The 25,594-nt window shown below is 38.3% G+C and overlaps 1 pseudogene; it reads right to left on the reverse strand.

The window, feature by feature from the left end:
• Positions 1 to 17,101: 17,101 nt before the first annotated feature.
• LOC112921467 (pyruvate kinase PKM pseudogene) overlaps positions 17,102 to 25,594 on the reverse strand; it is a 122,588-nt pseudogene continuing 114,095 nt past the window's right edge.

The raw sequence follows: 25,594 nt of genomic DNA on the forward strand, positions 1-25,594 counted from the left end.
GAGAGAAAGCAACATAGCCAAGTTTCAGATAGAGATTTTCATTAAATAGGTAATAAGTAAATGCAAAAAGAAGTAATTACAAAATGAGATACAGGTACTATGGGGATTCTTTAGGTTGTCATGCTGGAGAATAACATAAGGGGGATGTTATTACTTAAATATGTTTTTGCAGGAGTGATATATAAGCTGAGGTGAATGATAAGATTGACTCAGTCATGGCAGAACCACGTGGGCAAAGAGCATGAAGTGTTGGAGTATCTGCAGGAAGGCCTGAGCAACTCAAGAATAGTGAACAGCTAAAGGATGCTAAAAATGTGAGAAACTGGTGAACAATGCAGAGCATTAAGAGTCATGATAAGGTGCTTGTACACCATCCTCTATAAACAGTTTGATTCCCCAGAAGATGCCATGTTTTCCATTGTCACACTTCTTTACAAACGTGTTGTTCCTTCCTAGCAAACCCCTACCCCTAATGATATTTCTCCCTCCACAGAACCCTCCTCTTTTTTTTTTCTTTAAAGTAATTTTACGCTCCTACTTTTATATCCTGGTCACACTCCTTTTTTCATTTTGCCTCAGTTGTGACGTTTATCATACTATCTTGCAAATCACATACTTGTCTGAATCCATAAGCTATGTTATTTTTGGGCAGGGGTATTTCATTTTAACCTTTCTATCTCCAGCACCTAGAACAATGGATAGCACATAGCAAATGCCTGGCAAATATTTGTAGAACAAATGTGTTCATTTCCTAGTGTCAGCTCTGCCTCAATGCATTTCATTCAATGTTAAGCTTGTTCAGCTCTTGAAATGTCAATCATCCCCAAAGCCAGGCGGCAGTGTTAGACATGGTGATTGCTCTCCTAAGTGCCTTCACTTCCAGCTGGGATCCTGGACCTGGCACTGCAGCCAAGCTACAAATGACCTAATTAGTCCTTTGGTTATTTCCAAAAATTTTGAGAATAATCATGAACTGGGATAGCCAAAAAACTGGGACATGCGGAGTCTGATGAAAGCTGAAATGTTTAGGGTGCCAGATGCAAGTCTTTTAGACAGCATCAATAGTTTCCAAAACAAAGTAGTTTGCATTTTAATTGTTTTCTGGAACTTTTATCAACAAAATATGTTCATTGACTAATCAGATCTTTGTACCAGATTAGAAATTAGCAGTGTGTTGGCCACAGAAATAAGATACAGAATCTTTCTTTCTGGCCCTGCTCTAAAAGAATTTCTGACAGAATTCAGCCAGATGCTGTGTATCTCTTTCCAGAGTGCAATTTTGGGGCTAACTAACAGTGAGCTGCCCTTGGATCCCATGCTTCTAATCAATGTCAGAGAGTGGATGCTAAAAAGGCAGCCTTCCCAGAGGAATCAGTACTTAATGGAATTTTGACAGGCTTTTAATGCTCTTTTCTAAAGGACCATCTCTTCCTTCAGAGTCACAGTTTGTTGGTGAGTTTGATGGCTGATGTCACAAACAAATGTACTAATACCCTACTGGTATCGTATTTACTCAGGGGAAAAGCCAGGAACAAGACATTCTTTGAACAAGACAACATTCATGGAGTGGCTGATGAATTTAAAGTTTAGCACCACATATTTAAGATAATGAGTGACTGTTTCTTAGAAACTATACTCAAATCTTTCCAACACTCCTACAGGTGACTAAGACATAATATTGTATAAGAATATCTTCTGGGGGCTCACATGTAATTTTAAAGCCCTGAAGAAGCTATTGAAACTCAAAGTATTCATTTACTTGGGCAGAACACAGAAATCTGTGTACAAAAATATAATTGAATAATATCTATTATATATCAACTTTTATAGATTCTGTAATATACGATTCTGTCAATGAAGAATAAATGCTGCCTAGTTTTTAGGACAATAACACCAAGATACAGCTCAAGAATCCAAAAGGGCAAAATTATTACTGAGCAATACTAGCACTAAAATGGTTAAAGAACATGTGTACTAAATTTTAAGAAGTATTTGACAATAGAAGAAAGCCAGATCTTCTTTTGATTACTTGTATAAAAGAGGAAAGCTAACAGTTATACTCACTGATGAAAATTTTTCATTTTTTAAACATTGGGTAACTAAACCTCTGTGTGGGGCCTATATGTATAGATGCTCACATGGTCCTTATAGAATTGGCTAATACTAGATGAAAAGGATGAAAAGAGAGCCTAGAAAATTAAATGCAAATATCTGGGGTAATCCTACTTTATAGTTATGCATTTTTAACTTCTGCAGTCCTTAAATTAGTTCTTTTCTGTTACAGTTTAAACACTCCAGTAGAGCCCTAATGATTCATTCCACTTAAGTGAAAGCGCCATTCTGTAAAACTATTCTCTAATATAGGTAAATAGTTCTCTACTATATCTGTAAATTCTCTGTATACATTAACTGATAATTTAAATATTGTGCATTGATCTTCAGGATTAGAATTTACTATACCCATCTCAAGGTCTAGAATCACTTTAGCCAGAAGATGAACACATGTTTTGGATGAACACCCCCATTTTTTTCTTTACTACACTACATGACTATCTATACAAACATTTCCCCTTTTATTATGTTCTTTTATTCATTTTCTAGGAGAAGATTAAGGCCTTGGAGGGCTTGAAGCTCAGATATTTTTAGGGACCCCACAGAAGAAAAAGAATTACAGCATTACAAAAAAATATGTGAGTGTATATTTAGTTCAAAATTTTAAAAATCATAACAAATTACAAATTTTAAAAAGTTAAAAATACTGCCAGGATCTCATAATCTAGAAAAATTCCAGTATTTTATTTAATCCTCTGAGACCATTAGCTGCCATGTCTCCTTAGTCTCCATTAATCTGGAACCATTCCTCTGTCTTTGTCTTTTACGACCTTAGCATTTTTAAAGATTCTAGGTCAGTTGTTTTTTGAACCTTCAACATGGTTTGACTGATAATTTATTTTAAATATTAAAAATAAATGATCACTTTCTTATTGGTTACATTCCAACTGTCTCCTAGTTTATAAATGTTTTTGTTTGATTCTACCCCCTTAGTACTACAATATTCTTAGTGACTACAATATTTGAGACATGAGTAAGAAGCACAAGCAGAGTATTGAGCACGAACTTGGTGCAAAGATGTTACTTAGTGAGTAGTACTTCTCTCTACTCCTATCTTCCTTCTCTCTGTTGCTAAATTTCTTTCACAGTTACAATTTTGCCCAATTTGGCTACTTCCTGCATCACTCCAGGGAAATTGTTGCTAAAGTCAGCTTTGCCTCTCTCTGGAAGTCTAGGTTCAAACTGAAAGACTTCACTGTGTTCTCAGGCCTTTGATCCTTTGAAAAATACATGCTGTCAGTATCCTACAACCTTACCCGGTTTTGGCATTTCTCCCATGATGTTTTCTGTAAGTGTCCAAGATTCTTGCCTTGACTTTCTCTCATTTTCTTGCAACACGCTCTGTTGTGATGAACTGAAGGATCCTGTCCCTAATCATTAGTTTAAACCCTAATCCCCAATGTTATTGCATTAGGAAATGAGGATTTGGAAGGTAATTAGAGTTAGATGAGATCCTGTAGGTGGAGCCCCTATCAGGAGATTAGTGTCCTTACAAGAAGAGAAAGAGACACCAGAGCTGCCTCCCTGTGCCATATGAGGATACATGAGAAGGCAGCCTTCTACAAGCCAGGAAGAGGGTCATTACCAAGAACTGAATTTCTTAGCACCTCGATTTTGGACTTTCCAGTCTTTAGAACCGTGAAAAATGAATGTCGGTCATTTAAGTCACTCAGTCTACAGTATTTTGTTAGAGCAGTCTGAGCTAAGACATGTTTTAAATATTTTCAATTATTACTCCATTTTCCTTTCTTTTTTTTTAAAATTTTTTTCCATTTTCCTTTCTTTAACCCTGTGCTGTATCTGTCACCATTTAATCCAATAAAAAGAAATTGAAATTGTATTCTTCTCTTTCCTTTTTTGTTTTGTTTTGTTCTCTGTACTTTTTCTGATGGTGTGAATTATTCTGACCAGCAATCTGGCAATCTCTTTTTGTTATCTCCGTATATGTCCGACATTGATGTTTCTCTTCTTGATGATCTGATATCAACATTTCTTTCACTTTCTCCAGTGACCTAAACTCCTGTCAAATAGTTTTTCTCTTGGCTGCAATGCTTGTCAGGTTCCCAATGTGAAGACATTCTTCTCAACTTACTTCATATATTTCAGCCCATGTGAATTTGTCCACATCTGCTTTTTTTTTTTTTTAAGATTTTACTCATTTATTCATAAGAGACACAGAGAAAGAAGCAGAGACATAGGCAGAGGGAGAAGCAGCTTCCCTGTGGGGAGCCTGACATGGGACTTCATCCCAGGGCCGCAGGATCATGACTTGAGCCAAAGGCAGACAATCACTGAGCTACCCAGGCATCTCTGCATCTGCTTTTAATGCATACTGAGAACTACTTTCTTAAAAGATTTATTTGTTTGAGAGAGAGAGATAGAGATAGAGAGGGAGATAGAGAGAGAGATAGAGAGAGAGAGAAGCATAAGCAGAGGAAGGGCAGAGGGAGAGAATGTCAAGTAGACTTCTCACTGAGCTCTCAGCCTGATGTGGGGCTCAATCTCATGACTCTGAGATCAGCACCTGAACCAAGATCAAAAGTTGGATGCTTAACCACCTGAGCCACCCAGGTGTCCCATGCATACTGAGAAATTTTGGTTGAGAGTTTACTTTATGAAAGGATAAAAAGTACCCTTATGAAAGGATACTGTCCCTCCAGGGACAGTAATTACTTGGGTAAGATATACCAAAGATTTGTTCAATTAGATTTGCTGCTCATCTGCCTCTCCACTCTTAATATACATGTGTATATATTTAACTTTTTCTGGAATAAGCTATTTATGTATCAAAGGCCTAGTTACTTATATACTCTCTTGTTCCAAAAATATATAAAGGAAATCTATAATTTATAATAATACAGAAACTATACAACATAACATACACACATAATATACACAACATAATTTAGAAATATATGAGACAGGAAAAATATGAAAACACAAAAGTAGGAACATAAAATGAAATCTAAAATGAAGCTAATATAAAAAAAATAGAGCATGCCACCTCATAATCTAAATGTAATGTTCTTGATGATTACAGTTCTTCCTGTTTATGGTAACATAAATGGTCTTTAAATTTCTCTTTGGAGGAATATTCTTTTAATATATTCGATTTATTCATGCTGTAAGTGTCACACATGTGGCAAATGAAGGCTGGCTACTTTCAGTTTTTAAGTCATTCACATAAGTATTACCCTGTTGACCATGTGAGTGAAGGAGAACAAACTCATTGAGAGGAAATTCCTGAGATTCATGTCCCATTTCCCTGGCATAGTGTGATTAATGAACATATGTAGTGAGATGATACACTATAATAATTGCAAATACCTTTTCCTTTTCTGTGCAATCAAAGATACTTAAATCATATGTAGGAGAATAAAATTGTTATCGCAAGAATGTGAAGAGAAAGATCCAGTCAATACTTTGTTTTAAAATTCTAAAGTAAGCTCCAGAAGCCACATCAATATAATCATTCTAAAAGTTGAAACTCTTCATTTAAAAAAAAAAAAAAAAAAGGCAGGTATATAGGGATGCTTGGGTGGCTCAGTCAGTTAAGTGTCTAACTCTTGGTTTCAGTTCAGGTCATGATTTCAGAGCCCTGAGATTAAGCCCCAAGCTGAGCTGAGCTAAGCTGGCCATGGAGCCTGCTTAAGATTCTCTCTCTCCCTCTCCCTTTGCCCCTCCTTCCTCCCTACCGGCACAAAGGCATGCTCCCCCCACCCCCGCTAAAACAAAACAAAACTACAAGTATTTGAATATAGGGAAAAAATGCTGTTGAAAATTAAAAAGTCAAATTATCTGATAGATTTGAAATTAGCATAGAATAAGATGAATATCGCATTGACCCCAGGAAGAGTAGGTAAGTATCATCTAGACTGAGAAGTGGCAAGAATGACTATATGGTCACTGGGTCTAGCAATAAAGGTATTGAATCTTTTTTTTTTTTAAGATTTTATTTATTTATTCATGAGAGACAGAGAGAGAGAGGGAGAGAGAGAGAGAGAGAGAGAGAGAGAGAGAGAGAGGCAGAGACACAGGCAGAGGGAGAAGCTCCATGCAAGGAGACCAATGTGGGACTGGATCCTGGGACTCCAAGATCATGCCCTGGGCTGAAAGTGGCGCTAAACCACTGAGCCCCCTGGGCTACCCCAAAGGATTGGATCTGATTGACCATGTAGGCAGACAAAGTCAGCAATGAGAAGTGTCTCTACATTCATTTGGTACTATTGGGAAGTTAAGCAAAGTTGAGATATCTGTAAGACATCTGCAGATGGCCCAATGCCATGGAAGCTAGTTCTATATTTCACTTGTTTTGAGAAGCCATGATAGCTGTGCTGGTTATGCCTATTGACAGTCATCATCAACAGTTGCCTGAATGTTGCTTATAGATTGTTCATCAGAAGTAGTACCTGCCTGACTTTTAAGAATTGCTGCAAACCATTTGAATCGCCCTCTATGCATATCTCATTTTGAATGGTTCAAGAAATATATAAATCCACAAAACAGAAAACTATGTATTTGGTGCACAGAGAGGAATAAAGGAAAGCCACCAGGTTCTATTGGAATGGATTGTGCTGAATGCTTTACTATGTGTATGGCCCTGTTTCAAAGGCAGAAAGAAAGGATCTATTTCATATTACTACACTATTCTAGAAGCTATGAGGACTAATACAAAGTAGTTTCTGTATCTGTCTACAACTTATATAAAGACTTGTTTTCGGCAATGGTGGGTATTTACTGCTCATATAAACACCAGAGGACATCTCTGCCCTTGTAGAACTTACAGTCTCATAGGGAAGGCACACGTTAAACCAATGGTCAGATTGATTAATGTATAATTCACATTTGCACAAATGTTTGAGAGGAAAATTATGTTTTCTTCTGAAAGTATGTATTAAAGTATTTAGCTTAGAATGGAAAGCTCAAGGAATATATATATTTTTTATATGCCATGATCTTATAGAGGAGTTAGAGTGAATTGGTAATAGAAGCCTGGAGGGAACAACGGTGGTCTTGGGGGAAGGGAGAATGTTCCAAACAGAAGAGGGAATCTGAGAAATGGTCTTGCAGTAGAGAGCAAAGTGTTGAATCTAAGGCTCTGAAAGAACACCAGACTGTCTGGAACAAGCAGATGATTAGCAAGTGTTGGTAAGTCTTGAAAACTTGTCAGGAGCTGACAATGCAAGGCCATGTCATGCCAGGTTAAGGATTTTGGTCTTTATCCAAAAAATTATGTGATGATACTGTTGGGTTTTAAATATCAGGAATATGGTTATTCCCTAAGATCAGGAACAAGACAGGGGTGTCCACTCTCACCACTGCTATTCAACATAGTACTGGAAGTCCTAGCCTCAGCAATCAGACAACAAAAAGACATTAAAGGCACTCAAATTGGCAAAGAAGTCAAACTCTCCCTCTTCGCTGATGACATGATACTCTACATAGAAAACCCAAAAGCCACCACCCCAAGATTGCTAGAACTCATACAGCAATTTGGTAGCATGGCAGGATACAAAATCAATGCCCAGAAATCAATGGCATTTCTATACACTAACAATGAGACTGAAGAAAGAGAAATTAAGGAGTCAATCCCATTTACAATTGCATCCAAAAGCATAAGATACCTAGGAATAAACCTAACCAAAGAGGTAAAGGATCTATACCCTAAAAACTATAGAACACTTCTGAAAGAAATTGAGGAAGACACAAAGAGATGGAAAAATATTCCATGCTCATGGATTGGCAGAATTAATATTGTGAAAATGTCAATGTTACCCAGGGCAATTTACACGTTTAATGCAATCCCTATCAAAATACCATGGACTTTCTTCAGAGAGTTAGAACAAATTATTTTAAGATTTGTGTGGAATCAGAAAAGACCTCAAATAGCCAGGGGAATTTTAAAAAAGAAAACCATATCTGGAGGCATCACAATGCCAGAATTCAGATTATACTACAAAGCTGTGGTCATCAAGATAGTGTGGTCCTGGCACAAAAACAGACACATAGATCAATGGAACAGAATAGAGAACCCAGAAGTGGACCCTGAACTTTATGGTCAACTAATATTCGATAAAGGAGGAACGACTATCCATTGGAAGAAAGACAGTCTCTTCAAAAAAATGGTGCTGGGAAAATTGGACATCCACATGCAGAAGAATGAAACTAGACCACTCTCCTTCACCATACACAAAGATAAACACAAAATGGATGAAAGATCTAATGTGAGACAAGATTCCATCAAAATCCTAGAGGAGAACACAGGCAACACCCTTTTTGAACTTGGCCACAGTAACTTCTTGCAAGATACATCCATGAAAGCAAAAGAAACAAAAGCAAAAATGAACTATTGGGACTTCATCAAGATAAGAAGCTTTTGCACAGCAAAGGATACAGTCAACAAAACTAAAAGACAACCTACAGAATGGGAGAAGATATTTGCAAATGACGTATCAGATAAAGGGCTAGTTTCCAAGGTCTCTAAAGAACTTCTTAAACTCAACAGCAAAGAAACAAACAATCCAATCATGAAATGGGCAAAAGACATGAAGAGAAATCTCACAGAGGAAGACATAGACATGGCCAACATGCACATGAGAAAATGCTCTGCATCACTTGCCATCAGGGAAATACAAATCAAAACCACAATGAGATACCACCTCACACCAGTGAGAATGGGGAAAATTAACAAGGCAGGAAACAACAAATGTTGGAGAGGATGCGGAGAAAAGGGAACCCTCTTACACTGTTGGTGGGAATGTGAACTGGTGCAGCCACTCTGGAAAACTTTGTGGAGGTTCCTCAAAGAGTTAAAAATAGATCTGCCCTATGACCCAGCCATTGCACTGTTGGGGATTTACAGATTCAGAGATTCAGATGCAATGAAACGCCTGGACACCTGCACCCCGATATTTCTAGCAGCAATGTTCACAATAGCCAAACTGTGGAAAGAGCCTCGGAATTTGAAAATATAATTCTATATTTTGCAATTTGTGAAAAACAAATTGGTGGGAGGGGCCAAGATGGATGAGGGCAGATGAATCAGGAGGCCTGAAAAAGATTCATGGTGAGAGATACTTTAGCTTAAACTAAGGGGATACATTTAGCTTAGACTAAGGAGATGGACTTAGAGAAAGGTACTGAGGGAGTCTGCAATGGATAACAATGATAGAGGGGCCAAAAGTGGGTTGTAGGTTTATAGCATAAACCACAGGAAATATGGCAACATCAGCAACTTAAGGAAGGAACATTGGAAGATGTCTATATTCAAGGTATGGGAGAGATCTTAATTATTCTACATATCATCTTACAATATTTTTTAGGTATCTGAAATATAGATATTTGGCTTTATGGGTCTGGAGCCCACAATGCTCCAGAGGAGAGACAGGAGAGGCCTGCAATAAAGGTATGCATTTTAAAGTCATAGGACAGATGGAAAATGAGGCAGGGCTATGGATGCATTTCCCTATGGAAAGAGTAAAGAGGAAAAACAGAAACACCAGGGACTTAGGAACTATAAAATTAAGCAAAAAACTTGTCTGTTTGGAAAAGGATATCAGATATCCATGAAATGCCACCATTCATTGATGCTTTATCTCTTACAAGTTTTAACAAATTATTTCCAATGCACCGTAAACTAATATTTCTTTTACAATATTATGCAAACACTTCATTTTTAATATTTGTTGTCTATTGTATGCTAGTCTTCCTCTAATTTTAGTTTAATTATGTGAAGTAAGGAAATATATTTCTATTTATGTATCATTAATCTCCATGGAATGGTGCTTAAAACTAAATCTTTCAGATGTGAACTTTTAATTTCTCCCTTTAGCACCTATACCATTTTATCCTTCTCTCATGCCAACATTTTGTAGTGATACTTCTTGTTTCTAGTGATGCAACAAAGAAACTATTCTTGCCAGAGCCCATCAAAGGTGCTGCCATCACTGATCTTGGCTCCCTCCTGCTGCCTGTCTATAACTGAGGCTCATTGTTGGCTATTTTGGACACAGTTCCTTAGAGCAAATTTTACTAGCATTACACTTCTTGCAGAGAAGCTGCTTGAACCCATTTTTTGTTGTATTCTTTGCTTTCTCAATATCAGAGTAAGAAAGGTTTTACCTGTTTGTTTGTTTGTTTGTCTGCATGAGAGGGTGGAGGTGAGGAGGTGGGGGTGGGGCAGAGGGAGAGAGAGAGAGAGAGAGAGAGAGAGAGAGAGAGAGAGAGAATCTCTAGCAGGCTACATGCCCATCCCAGCATACAGCTGGTTGTGGGGCTTGATCCCAGGGCTTGATCCCAGGGGCTTGATCACAACCTGAACCAAAATCAAGAATCAGACCCTTAACCTATTGAGCCACTTAGGTGCCCCTGCCTGTGTTTTTATTGAAGACTTTTTGCCCTAAGACTTAAGCAAGAACATCACAGTACTGGCCAGCTACTTACCTTGTAGGATGTTGTACAAATTGAATTCATGTTCCCATAGAATGACTCCTTTTCAGGAAAGTTTCTCAGACTCTTATATAAATGGGCTCTAGGAAAGCTTTCTTTAAAAGTGTTCTAAAAATGGCTGAATCTGGGGATTATTCAGGTTATGATCCAGCTAAGTCAGCAGTTAACTCACTTGAGATAAAATTTCTTTCTCTTTACTTTTCTACAACTATCCAGTGTTTAAAAATTCAGCAGACTGTGGTTTCTCCTGTAAATTGCCCATTATGAGTAAATGCTAACTTATATATCCTTCAAACTAAAGGCAACCATTTTTTCCCATAGATGTTATATTATAGAATTTATAATTTTTATTACATCTAACTCTATTCCCTCTCTCCCCCGGCCCCAGTATTATGAGGTGAATGTGTGACCTTGTGTACCTTATTAACTTTCCAATGGAAAACTTAATACATGCAGAGGGTAAGCAACTCCAATGTGTCTCTCAAGATAAGAATTTGCATGTAAACAAGTCTCCTATCACTGGCAATCACCCAGTGCTATCCATATTAGCGTGTCCAGTGACCGAATGCTAACTACAAACACAGAGGTGCTACAGTACAGAACAGAGGTTATTTACTGTGCTTTGAAGAGTGTGAAAATTCTGAAAGATACCACAGGGGCTGCAATAGAACCAGATAAAGAGTCTGGGGATCTGAATTCCTCCTAGCTTCAATAAGAACCGTGATGCTCTGTACTGTTTTGCGTGGAGTTCCATATAAGATAACCTTTCCCCTCTTTCTCTCTTCCTCCCTTTCACGTTGTCTTCTTCCCTTATTGATAGGCCTCTTCCACTCTCCCTCTCTTTAGTTCCTTCTGTCCTCCCTTTCTCACCTCCCTCTTTATCCTCTTTCTTCTTCTCTTATTCATTCCTTCTCTTCCTGAGTTTGGAGAAAAAACTGTAGGACAAAAGAATATTAAATGTCTATCACTCCTATTCTCATCATTTAGAATAATCAATCTTTAACATCTTTTCAATTTGCTTGTGAAAGGAACATGTCATATGGCTGTTAGAGACTCCTTTGCTCTCATGAACTTGACCCACCTCAACACACTCCTTCCCCCAGAAAAGAAACCGTTGTTTATGAGCTGGCATAAACTTTCAGTGTTCTTTTAGTTGTTGCAAAAGAAACATATGTGTATTCTGTTAAAAATATTTAACAGGCCCAAAGTCATCCAGTGGAACTGAGTCTTCCTTTCATCCTTTTCCCTTAATAACTTCTGTGTCTTTTCAGAAGTACTCTGTGCACTTACATATACCCGGGTATTCATATTTCCAGTTGAATACAGTTGCCATACAGAAATTCTTAAGCACTCTGCTTTCTCACTTATTATGTCTTAGGGATATTTCTTTATCATCATATATAGATGATAAACTACTAGTTTATGCTAGTTTACACATTGCACATACACACACACATATAGATACATACACGTAAGAGCTGTGTTTTCCTCTCCAAAATTATATATGACCAAGGTCTTAAAATAAGATTTCATTTGGGAAAAAAATGGTTTATTTTAAAACACACTAGAAAACAACTGGTACAATAAGAAATGTCAATAAATTAGAAACAGCAGACCTAGGACACAGGCCAGACATTGCCATGTTTTAGCAGTATGATGCTGGGCAAATTACTTAATCTATCAGAGTTTCTTTTTTTTTTTTTAATATATGAAAAGCTTTTTGTTTATTTGTGTGTGTGTGTGTGTGTGTGTGTGTTATTAACACATAAAAAATGCACAGATCTTAAGTATATATTTTAAGTTTTGACAAGTGTTAGGATCATGCAACTACCATGTTGATCAATATTAGAATAATTTCATTACTCCAGAACTTTCCTGATGACACTTTTTTTGTGAATCCCATCCACCTGCTACCTCTATCTCTCTATCACATAGACTAGTTTGTTTTTTTTTTTAATATTCACTTATTTGAGAGAAAAAGAGAAAGAGAGAGCATGAGCAGGGGGAGAGGCAGAGGGAGAGGGAGAGGGAATCTCAAGAAGAATCAACATTGAGCTAGGTGACCTAATCTGAGATCAAGAGTTAAATGCTCAACTAACTGAGCCACCCAGGCACACTAGTTTGCTTTTTTAAAAAGAAAATTATATAAATGAAATCATACAATATTTACATAGTTTATGTAAATAATCTTTTGCTCCAGGTGCTTGAAATTCATGTATGCTGTGTGATTAGTAGTTTGTTTCTTTTCTTTGTGTTTCATTGTATAAATATATCATAATTTGTTAATTCATTTTCCTGCAATGATGGACATTTTCAGTTTGGGTATATTATGAACCAAATTGCCACAAGCATTCTTTCACAAGCCTTTTTATTTTGGAAGGCAGTTGCACTCATTTCTCTTGGATATATATCTAGAAACAGAATTGCAGGATCACAGGTGAGATGTAGGAAATATCTAAGGAATTGCCAAACACTTTGTAAAAGTGGTTATAGCATTATATTTTCTCATCAAAAACATGAGGATTTAAGGTGCTTACATTCCCAGAAATATTCAATATTTTCAAACTTAAAAAGTTAGCTAATGTAGTATTTGTAAGATACTCTCTAATTTTTTAAATTTACATTTTCTTTACTACTGATGATGCTGTCTCTATTCATGTGCTTTTAGTCATTTGTTCACCTTTTATTGTGAAGTTTCTGTCAAAAGCTTTTGCCCACTTTTTAAATTATTTTTTATTTTTATAAATTTATTTTTTATTGGTGTTCAATTTGCCAACATATAGAATAACATCCAGTGCTCATCCTGTCAAGTGCCCGTCACCCAGTCACCCCCACCCCCCGCCCACCTCCCCTTCCACCACCCTTAGTTCGTTTCCCAGAGTTAGGAGTCTTTCATGTTCTGTCTCCCTTTCTGATATTTCCCACTCATTTTTTCTCCTTTCCCCTTTATTCCCTTTCACTATTTTTTATATTCCCCAAATGAATGAGACCATATAATGTTTGTCCTTCTCCAATTGACTTATTTCACTCAGCATAATACCCTCCAGTTCCATCCATGTTGAAGCAAATGGTGGGTATTTGTCATTTCTAATGGCTGAGCAATATTCCATTGTATACATAGACCACAGCTTCTTTATCCATTCATCTTTTGATGGACACCAAGGCTCCTTCCACAGTTTGGCTATTGTAGACATTGCTGCTAGAAACATCGGGGTGCAAGTGTTCCGGTGTTTCACTGCATCTGTATCTTTGGGGTAAATCCCCAGCAGTGCAATTGCTGGGTCGTAGGGCAGATCTGTTTTAACTCTTTGAGGAACCTCCACACAGTTTTCCAAAGTGGCTGCACCAGTTCACATTCCCACCAACAGTGCAGGAGGGTTCCCCTTTCTCCACATCCTCTCCAACATTTGTGGTTTCCTGCTTTGTTAATTTTCCCCATTCTCACTGGTGTGAGGTGGTTTTGCCCACTTTTATTTTATTTATTTTTTTTATAAAAATTTTTTTTAAATTTTATTTATTTATGATAGTCACAGAGAGAGAGAGAGAGAGAGAGAGGCAGAGACACAGGCAGAGGGAGAAGCAGGCTCCATGCACCGGGAGCCCGATGTGGGATTCAATCCCGGCTCTCCAGGATCGCGCCCTGGGCCAAAGGCAGGCGCCAAACCGCTGCGCCACCCAGGGATCCCTTTGCCCACTTTTAAATGGGGGTTGTTTTTATTTGGGGGATATAAGTTATAGTGGTTATGTTATAGATCTAAATCCTTTGACATTCCTGTGTGTTGTATTTTCCTCTTAGTTTGTGGCTCTATTATTTATTTTCTTAGTGGTATCTCTTGATGAGCACAAGATTTCATGATGAATACATCCAATTTACTTTTTCTTTTGGTGGTGACCTAAGGAATCATTCCCTACTATAGTTGTGAAGACATTGTTCACTATTTTTTTTTTCTTAGAAGATTTATTGTTTTGACTTTTATGGTAGTCAATAGTCCATTTCAAATTAATATTTAGGTATGGTATGGTGTGAAATAGGAATTGATAATTGTTTTCTATAATGCTATCTATCTATTCAAGAATTTTGTGTCTGTGGAAAAGACTTTCCTTTACCTATGGACTTCATGTGGTGACTTTGTGAAAAATCAGTTGAACATATACCTGTGGATTCCTTTCTGTACTCTTTCTTTCTGATTGATCTATTTATCCTTTCAGCATTACCACACTATCTTGATTACTGTTAACTTAAACTTTGAAATCAGGTAGGGTAGCTCCTCCATCTTTCTTTAAACTGGTTTTTTTAAAATACTCAGTTATTTCATGGATTGAATGAAATAAGCTAAATAATTTAAATATACAAATGTCAGAGTGAAGTGAATGGTGCTATAGAATAGTGGAGACCACATATTTATGTCTGTCTTTTTTAATGAACAAAGTCAGATTATCCAAGATAATCTGAGTTTGCATCCTTTATCTTCTGCTTGCCAACTGAGAATGCTACTTTGAGGATGTTTCATCTATGTGTCTTTGTCTCAGCATATGTTTGGGATAATAACTGTATCCATCTCACAGGGGAGTTTAAAAGATTAAATTAGTTTAATGATGTAAACATTTAGAAAAATACCTGGCACATTATAAATGTTAAATAAATATTTATTATTGCATTAGTTATCCGTTGAACATAACACTTGCCTCAAAATTTACTACCTTGAAATTCATTTACTACCTTAAATTTCTGTGGGTCAAAATTCTCAGCAGAGCTTATATTGGTTCTCTGTTTCTCTCACAAATTTGCAATCAAAATGTCAGCTGTGGGTGGAGGGGTCCTTACATATAGGCTTGACTAGGAAAGGAGCTACTTTCAATGTTACTTAGGTGGTTGTTGGCAAGAATCAGCTCCTTAAAGGTTGATGGACTGAAAGCTTCTGTTTATTGCTGCTTGTTGGCCTGGGACTACCCCATGGACCTTTTGAGCATAGCATCTTGCTTCATCAAACTGCACAAGCCAAGAAGGCAATAGAGAGAGAACATATGCTAGCAAGATAGAAGTCGCAATCTCTTATAACTTAATCGAAGGGGTGATATCCCATTGTTTTTGCAATATTCCATTGGTTGGAATCAAGTCACTGGGTCCAGCCTACTCAAGGGGAGAAATTATAGAAGGACTTGAATAAGGAGGCAGGAATCCTTGGGAGCCATCTTAAAAGGTTGCTTACCACACTTATCTATACTAAGAACTTGGGATCCCTGGGTGGCACAGCAGTTTGGCGCCTGCCTTTGGCCCAGGGCGCGATCCTGGAGACCCGGGATCGAATCCCACGTCGGGCTCCCGGTGCATGGAGCCTGCTTCTCCCTCTGCCTATGTCTCTGCTTCTCTCTCTCTCACTGTGTGCCTATCATAAATAAATAAAATTTTAAAAAAAAATTTTATACTAAGAACTTAAGAACTATTTAAACTTGTTGTTTTCACTATTTTATACAATAATCTTAATGCATAAAAGAGAAACTAGGGACGCCTGGCTCAGCGGTTGAGCGTCTTCCTTTGGCTCAGGGCTTGATCCCAGAGTTCCTGGATCGAGTTCCACATCGGGCTTCCTGCATGGAGGCTATTTCTCCCTCTGCCTATGTCTCTGCCTCTCTGTCTCTCATGAATAAATAAATAAAATCTTTTAAGAAAAGAAAGAAACTAAATAATTTTATGTAATGTCCTTAAACAAATATTACCATATATGTTTAAAGGTTCAATATACATGGTGGAGAGATATATACAGCTGTTAAATTCATATTGAGGAATTGAAGCCCAAAGATAGAGACTATGACTGCTATGCTATTCTATTTTTTTTTTCCCCAATTTGGGTTTAGTTGATTGTTTTAGTTTTGTATTGTAGCTCTCACTTAGTATTTAATCAATGACTTTCATTGGTGCAATGGTTAATTATTTTCTCATATTTTCATTAAGAAATGATGAAATTTCTTTCTTTCTTTCTTCTTTCTTTCTTTCTTTCTTTCTTTTTTTTTTTTTTTTTTTTTTGCTTCAACTGTTGTTTGACACACAAGTAGGCTCTATAGCAACAGGCCTGGAGGGAGCTGCAGGAGTGGGGGAAATGGAAGGTGGAGTGTTTGCCTGCCACAACAGCTGAGCATAGGAACAGAAGGGCAGGTGGGAGTCGGGGAGACAGGGGGGTGGAGAAGCAAGTTAGGGCCTGAGCCAGTGTAACTGGAACCACTGCCCTGGGCTGTGATTCTTGCCGGTGGTCTCTAGACCCGGCCAGGGTTGGGAGTTCTCTGCATATCCATTTTCTGTAGGAACCGAATGGAGTACACAGAGGAGGAGAAGCAGGAGCAGTTGCCCTCCGTGTTAAAACTCTGGGGCTTCCAGTCCTGCACCCTTCCCTCGTTGGTTGCTGGGGTGAGGTCACCTGATGTGCAGCCCAGCTCTGGGCCACCTGTACCGAACAGGGTTCTAAAAAAGTCATGTTTTACAGAGGCATTCATCTTCCCTGACATCCCAGCCCACCAGTGCCACGTGACAACCCCCGAGTGAGCACTACAAGCATTGCTGGCCTAATGGATGGGTTGGGAGAAGGGGGTGGGACAGGCGCTGGAGGAAGGGCACAGGCACCACACGCATGGTATCGGTGAAGCCGGAGCCAGGGCGCCACCCGGTCAGCACAATGATCACATCTCCCTTCTTGAAGAAGCCTGGCGCCTTGCCAACATTCATGGCCAAGTTCACCACGAGGTCCCATCCTCAGCCCAGGCCTCGTGCATGGGTCCTTACACACCACAGGGAAGATGCTGAGGTACAGGTGGGCCTGGCGAGCAGTCTGGGGGTTCCAGGTCACAGCAACGATGGGGGCGCGGGGGCGGTGTCTAGCCACCTGGTGAGCAGACCTGCCAGGCTCGGTGAGCACGACTGTGGCCCTGCCGCAACACTTGAAGGAGGCCTCCAGGGCGCCCGCGGCGGCGGCTTCTGTGGGGTCGCTGGTAATGGGCACCAGGCAGTGGAGTTTCTCAAATAATTGCCAAGTGGTAGATGGCGGCCTCTGCGTCACGGGCAATCAGGTGCTGCCTGCGAACAGCCTCCAGGGGGTAATCCCCTTCGGGGTCTCTGCAGACAGCGTGATGCAGTCAGCTCCATCCAGCACTGCACTGGCCACATCCCTGCCCTCAGCCCGGTGGGACGAGGCTTCCTGATCATGCTCTCCAGCATCCGTGTCGCACAGATGACAGGCTTGCCCGCTCGGTTGCACCGCCCAATCATCATCTGAGCAAGGAAGACCTTCTCTGCAGGGGTCTCAATGCCTAGATCGCCTGGAGCCACCACGATGCCATCGCTGGCTTCCAGGATCTCATCAAACCTCCGAACTCCCTCATGATTCTCAATTTTGCTGATTATCTTGATGTTCTTCCCTCTCTCTCCCAGGACCCTCCTGACCTCATGGACATCAGCCGCCTTGCGGATGAAAGACGCGAACACCCTATCTACGTCCTGCTCCACCCGGAATTTCAGATCCTGGATGTCCTTCCCGACACAGCGGGCAGGTCCACGGCAGCCCCGGGGAGGTTCGCACCCGTCTTGCTGCCCAGGGAGCCGCCGTTCTCCACCTCCGTCACCAGGAAGTCAGCACCTTTCTGCTTCACCTGCAGAGAAATAAGCCCATCGTCCACGTAGATCTGCTGCCCACTTCCACCACCTTCAGATGTTCTTGTAGTCCAGCCACAGGATGTCCTCGTCACATTTTTCCATGTAGGCATTGTCCAGGGTGATCTTGAGACTGGCTCCTTTCTTCAGCTCTACCTCTGCAGTCCCACTGCCTTTGATGAGGTCGGTTCAGATCTCAGGGCCTTTGGTGTCCAGGGCCACAGCCACTGGCCGGTAGATGATGGGGTCAGAAGCGAAGCTCTCTGTGGCTGCGCGCACCTTCTTGATGGTCCCTGCGTGGTACTCGTGAGCTCCATGAGAGAAGTTCAGGCGAGCCACATTCGTTCCAAACTTAATCATCTCCTTCAACGTCTCCACCGATCGGGAAGCTGGTCCAATGGTACAGATGATGCCAGTGTTCCGGGCCGTGATGGGTGGGGAGTCGATGTCCAGGCGGCACATGTGTTTGTACTTTAGAATCTTTAAAACTCTCAGATAAATGCCACCCTGTGACACAGATTTATTACAGTTTTGTTCTCAACTTGTCATCTAGCACTTCTGTTGTTGATAACTTAGATAGGTTTCATTTCTCTTATCTACAAAAAATAAACAAAGCCAAGGATTTTTTTTTTTTTTTTTTTTTTTTTTTTTTACTGTGATGAGCAAGTTTTTTTGAACTTTTCTCCTGGGAGGGCTTTTTCCAATACATGGGAAAATAGACAACATGTGGCAATCTAACTATTATCTCAAAAATTGTAAGCAGAAGAGTTATTTCTTATACTGGAATAAATGCTTCCCATGGACAGAATGCATTGTAGCCCAGCATTATGTGTTTCAACAAGCATGCAAGTAAGTTCATCAAGTGGGGAGTATGTTCTGGCCCAGATCTGTGGGCCAGATAACTTTACAGATAAAGGATTTGTGATTCATGATAAGACTGAAACAAACAAATTTTGATTGCAAAATAGCTTCACTGAGTTTGTAATTTGGCATAATCCCAGAATATGGGAATGTGACATTAAATATACATAGAGCATAGCTGTATTTGTTCATTGCAGTAGGGACAGTGATGGCATTTCTTGACAGTAACAGCCAGAATGAATAAGGGTAAAATCATATCTATTTGATAAGTCATTCATTCAAATTAAGATACTTTTTAAAGTAGACCAAGGATACATCATTACACAAAGAGGAAAAAAAAAAAATACCCGTGACTTTATGACAAATATATTGTAATTGGAAGAGAGACCCAATGAGTAAATAGGTAAAAAGGCAAACAAAAGTGTAAGTTAGAAGCTGACTGGCAATATTAAAAAAAAAATAGAGCATTGATCGTGGTATACAGACTCTTGAGGATGAAGGATATAGTTTATATCAGGTAATCAAAGAAGCATTATTGTGGTGATGAAAAGCCCTTAATAAAGTCAGAGAGCGAGCCTGTGGATAGCTTTTAGCCACAAGGAATAGCCAGTTCAAAGGCCCTGAGCTGGCAGCTTGCCGAGTGGGTTTGAGGAGTAATATAGAACAGAAAAAGCTAAATAGGAAATAGAGTTGAAATCAGAGCCAAAGAGATAGATGGTGGTTAGAATGTGTACAGCTGTGAAAATTAGTATAAGGACTTTGACAAGAATGTATTCACATGGCCACTAACCCTCCTGGGAGAGACTGGTAAATGTAGTCTTCCTTTGAAAACTGAGGTAGAGTTTGTTGTTGCCACCAGTGAAAAAGTACATTTTGGGATGGGATCAGGGTGTGAGTATGTGGGGGGGATGGAGTTGGGGAAAATTATCTGGCGTGGCTAGACCATAGGATAAAGTAATCTAAGTTTATTCTTTAACCATATGTACTTCTGCTGTCATTGTCTGAAAAATATATTTGCTCTACACCTGCATTTTAGTGTCTTAGATTCCTGGAAAATTTATTCATCATTAATTTCCTATGCTTTATAGTGAACCAGTACATCAACTGTATAAACATTTACTTAACCATTTTCCTTTCAATAAACATTTTGGTTGTTTTCAGGTTTTGCTAAGACAAACCAGACCTCCATGAACATCTGTATGACGTCTCTTTATGTATATGTGCAAGAGTTTCTCAAGGCTTTATTTCTAGAAGTTGAATATTGGTGTCAGGGGATATGCGGATCTTTGATTTCTACCAAATAATGTCAAATCATTTTCCAAAGTTATTTTGTCAAATTACATTTTACCAACATTCATTCTGCATCCTTACAAACACTTAATATTGTCAGACTTTTAAATATTTTCTGTCTGGTGGGTGTTAGATTGTATTACATTGTGGCTCTAAGAGACATTTTACAAGGACTAATTAGGTTGAGTGTCTTCACATGTGTTTATTAGAACAGATGTATTTTCTCTTTCATGAAATGCTTTTTTAAATTTTCTATTGAATCAATTATTTGTATTTAATATGTAAATATTCTCTGTAGTTTCTGGGTACCAATATTTGTCAGCTGTTGTTAAAATATTTGTTCAACTTGCATTTTGTCTGTAGTGACTTTTGATTAACAGGCATCATTTTTCTCTACCTCATGTTTCGTTTTAAAAGTTTTAATTTTGCTATCTATTTGGTCTTCATGGAAATGATTTTGTATAGTATGTGAGATAGGAATCTCAATTAGTTTTTAAAGTAATGTTAGCTAATTTTGCTAGCATATTTTTAATAGTCTGTAATTTTCCTATTGGTTGGGAGTGATAGTTCTATAATATATCAATTTGGCATATATCTGTAAATTTGGAGTTGCAGTTAGTTGCAGTCTATTACACATATAACTTGGTCTGAATTAATATCTATATACCTATGTCTATCTATATGTATATCTCATGTCAACATATGGCAGAACAATTTCACAATTCTATTCCAGGTGTGACTTGGACCTAGATCTTCCATATGAATTTTAGAGTTGTTATAACAAACAAATAAAAAACCCGGACAAAATAGCTGGTATAGTGATGAGCCTAATCTTGCCATAATTTGAAATTCATTTAGATAATCCTTAATGTCTTATAATAAAGTTTTATAATTTTAGTTTTAGTCCTATTATTTTAAATGTTTTAGCATCTTCCATAGCTATGCTATTTTTATTAGTATTATAAATACTATTTTAGTGCTTAATTTCTGATGATTTATATGAAAATTTTATTTATTTTCATATGGTGACTTTAATCTAGCCATACTTCCTCATCTTTTTTTTATCAACTCCACCTGTCATTTTCTGCTGGTTCTAGGCCCACACTCACCTTTCTATACTTACTCTACTGCTGGAGCTAGATGCTTGAAAAATGCATTTCCCAGAATGCTGTGAAAACCAGGCTATGATTAGGTGCTGCCAAAGGCAAGGCTGTCAGGAAAGGAGAGAGAAGGAGGCTGGGGTAAAGTAGAAGACACAGGCTTCCACAGGCAACTGCAAACTTTCGTAATGGCAACAGCCATAGGAACAATGAATAACTTTAATAAGAAACTGTGGATTCTAGCAAAGGTGGTGGTGGTAACTAGAAGCAAATTCTGGTTCTGTGGTAACTAGATAGTATCTTGGGGCAGAGGCACTTGGGCTCAGAAGAATGTAGACTTTGGCAGGGCTGGTAGCAAAGGGCTGGAGTCTCCTACAGGAGTGCCCACCACTGGGGTAGATCATCATATCTCTTTCTGGTGTAGTACTTGCTTCCTATAGTTCCTGATTTCCTTCCCTGTCCTGCCTGGTCTCTTCTTGATTCTGTGTAAACTCCCATTGCTTCTATACTCCACCCAACAATTTAGTAACTTAATTGCTGGCATTGAATCCCTCTCTCTCATCTTTGCTCTCCTGACAATACCTTGAATTGGATATTAATTATAATTATCTGTAGATTTTTGGTTTCTGATTGAAAGTATCATAATGTGCCCATTTTGGAATATTTGTTTCTTCTTTTCAAATTCTTGCATACTATTTTTTTTTTATTTTCTCCTCTTACTCTGCCAGAACCTTCTGTAAAAGATGGGATTCAGTTGTTGTTCACAGTGGAAGTTCATAGTCTGGATTTATAATATCTGGAATAAATTATTTAAATATATTTTTGTGTAAGTTTAGGGTAAATATTCATTATTATACTTTGAAAGTTTCTTTTTCCCTTATGTTAAGGGATTTGTATTTTACAGTTTCCTCTCTGCATTTATCAAAATGATTAGATTTTTTCCCTTTAGTTTCTTAATGTGGTGAATTACATTAACAAACTCTTTGTGTTAAAGCAACCCTGAAATTCTGGGTTAACCTCAAATTCTTCATCATGCTTTCTATTGTTTGCTGATTTTCCTTTTGGATTTTTATGTCTATATTCAAGAATGAGATTGATCTGAAAATTTTCTCTCTCATGGTGTCCCAATCTGTTTTGGTATTAGTATTATACTAATACCATAAATGAGTTGTGACATATATCTCCTTTTCTTTCTTGTGGAAAAGCTCATCCTCTATTTTTTTTAACGATTTTTTTTTAATTTACTCACGAGAGACACAGAGAGAGGGAGAGGCAGAGACACCAGCAGAGGGAGAAGCAGGCTCCATGCAGTCTGATGTGGGACTCAATCCCGGGACTCTAGGATTACACCCTGGGCCAAAGGCAGACACGCAACCACTGAGTCACTCAGGCACCACTCATCATTTTTTTTTTAATATTTAGTAAAACTCACAAATAAAACCATGTAAGTCTGGTGCGTTATTGTGGGAAGACTTTAACTTGCTAATTTATTTTGTTAATAGTTATAGGCTATACAAATTATCTATGTGTTTTTGAAGTGGTTTGTTAACTGAACTTTTTCTAGGAGTTTGTTAATCACATATAACTTTTAAAATATCTGGCATAGTGTTTTTCAGCTTTCCTGGATTCTTTGCCATACGTGTACCTCACTAGAAGCTGTTAATGGATGTTACCTGCTACATGTGTTCATTCCTATTTTGTCTAAAGTCTGCTTTGATAACGACAGCTAGTCCAAGTATGTTGTCTATTACGTCTTGAAAAATTTAAAAAGCCTAAGACACTATAAACAATATTCAAATACTGAGAGTTCTCAATCTGCCAAGTACACACGGTATTTTTTTTTTTTTTTTTTGCAAACACATGGACAACTCCTTTCTCTCTTTCTCTCACATACATTTTCACCACAATATTGAAATACCAATCCGTAAGCCTGTGTTTCAGAGTCCCTCCTGGCCAAAGTGATCTCAGATGCAGCATTCAGTTTCTCTCCCCTTAAGGTTCCTGCAGAAGTGAGGACTAGCTGGGAGTAGTCTTCAAAACAAACCCAGTTTTCCTCCAGTCTCTACTCTTTCTTCCCAGGCTTAGATATTACAAACATTCCTTCAACTAGTGGATCTACAAATCAACTTTTAGAGATTTCACCAACCAGTTATGAGATGAGATGTGTCTAGACATATTGATTAATGACTAGCACAGTATATTTTTATTACAAACCTGTTTTGGGTTGGGCACTGTTCTAGTTTTGGGGATGCAGGAGAAGACAAGCCTTCCTTACATGTCTTAAATGTTATTCATTAATGTATTATGGAAGTACCTTCTATTTTATTTCATTTTTTAAATTTTTATTTATTTATGATAGTCACACACACACACACACACACACACACACACACACACACAGAGGCAGAGGGAGAAGCAGGCTCCATGCACCGGGAGCCCGACGTGGGATTTCATCCCGGGACTCCAGGATCGCGCCCTGGGCCAATGGCAGGCGCCAATCCGCTGCGCCACCCAGGGATCCCTACCTTCTATTTTAAATCAGTCAAGAGTTTTATGAGGAATAGATGATAAATTTAATCAAACTTAATTTTAATATTTAAAAAATTATTATTCTACTTTCACTATGGATATGATCAATAACACTAGTACATTTGTTTAACTTCAATAATGGATTCTAATTGGTAATATCTTAGTGTTTTAAGTCATTATTGAGATAAATTTGTTAGTATTTAATTTTAATTATTAAGGGCTTTAGTTTTCTAACCATGACTTAAATGTTGTTTAGAGAATATTTAAAACTTCCCATGTAGGGATGCCTGGGTGGCTCAGCAGTTAACCGTCTGCCTTTGGCTCAGGATGTGATCCTGGAGTCCTGGGATCAAGTCCCACATTGGGCTCCCTGCATGGAGCCTGCTTCTCCCTCTGCTTATGTCTCTGCCTCTCTCTCTCTCTCTCTCTGTCTCTCATGAATAAATAAATAAAATCTTAAGGAAAAAAAAAAGAAATGGAATTGTTGTAAAAAAATAAAACTTCCTATGTAGCAGAATCTTGTTATTAATTTTCACATATAATTTCTGTTTTTGTTGTTGTAGTTACAGATTTTTATGGGAACACATTTTCTATATTTGAAATTTTGTCAAGGCATTGCAAGTTCTTGAAAAAGTCTAGTATCTTTTGATTACAATATTTGACAAATATATATCTTTCTCCTAATTAATGGATTCTGATGTTTGGTAATTGTACTGATCATTTATTAGTATAGCCTATCACAGATTGAGGGATAGATTAAAGGCTACTTATTGCTATCCTTTCAATACATGCATATATTTTTGTCAATTTTTGTATTTTACATAGGATATGTTGTTAGGTACTTAAGGTTCTCTTAAATTTACTATTTATCACTTATAGCTACCCTATTTGCCTCACACCATGCTTTTGCCTTGAACTTTACTCTGGGATACATAGGGGAATATGATCAGGAAAACAATGATCTGAAATTAAAAAGCATAGGTTAGAAAAGAGATTAGAATTGTACATCACATGCAAAAGATGTTAAATGAAGTATTGGGAGTAAATGGAAATGTTTGGGGCAAGAGTATAAAGGGGCAAAGGTACCAAGGGACATAATTTTAGAACCACCAGCATTTACAATACTGAAAGAAGGACTTTGCAAAGAATACTAAGATCAAGTAGGTTGAAAAGAAGAACCATGAATGAGGCTTGGCAATAAAGTAGATCCAAGAGAGACTCTATCAAGAAAGTGGAGTTGTCAACAGCATCAAAATATTTATTGTGTACAAGGAAGGTGACATACACTTCCTGCCCATTTATTCAAACATACACACTAGAATGTAAGATTGAGGACAGGAATGTTTTCAATTGTTTCCTTCATGAAGTTTCTCCAGATCCCAAAACTTTGCCTAAAACAGAGCAGTTAGTGATAAGATTTGTTGAATGAATTTAAAATAGAATTTTTAAAAAGATTTTATTTATTTATTAATGAGAGGCACAGAAAGAGAGAGAGAGAGAGAGAGAGGCAGAAACACAGGCAGAGGGAGAAACAGGCTCCATGCAGGGAGCCCGACGTGGGACTCGATTCCGGGTCCCCAGGATCAAGCCCTGGGCCGAAGGCAGCGCTAAACCG

The sequence above is a fragment of the Vulpes vulpes genome, chromosome 6 (genome assembly GCF_048418805.1).
Source record: "Vulpes vulpes isolate BD-2025 chromosome 6, VulVul3, whole genome shotgun sequence".
NCBI lineage: Eukaryota > Metazoa > Chordata > Mammalia > Carnivora > Canidae > Vulpes > Vulpes vulpes.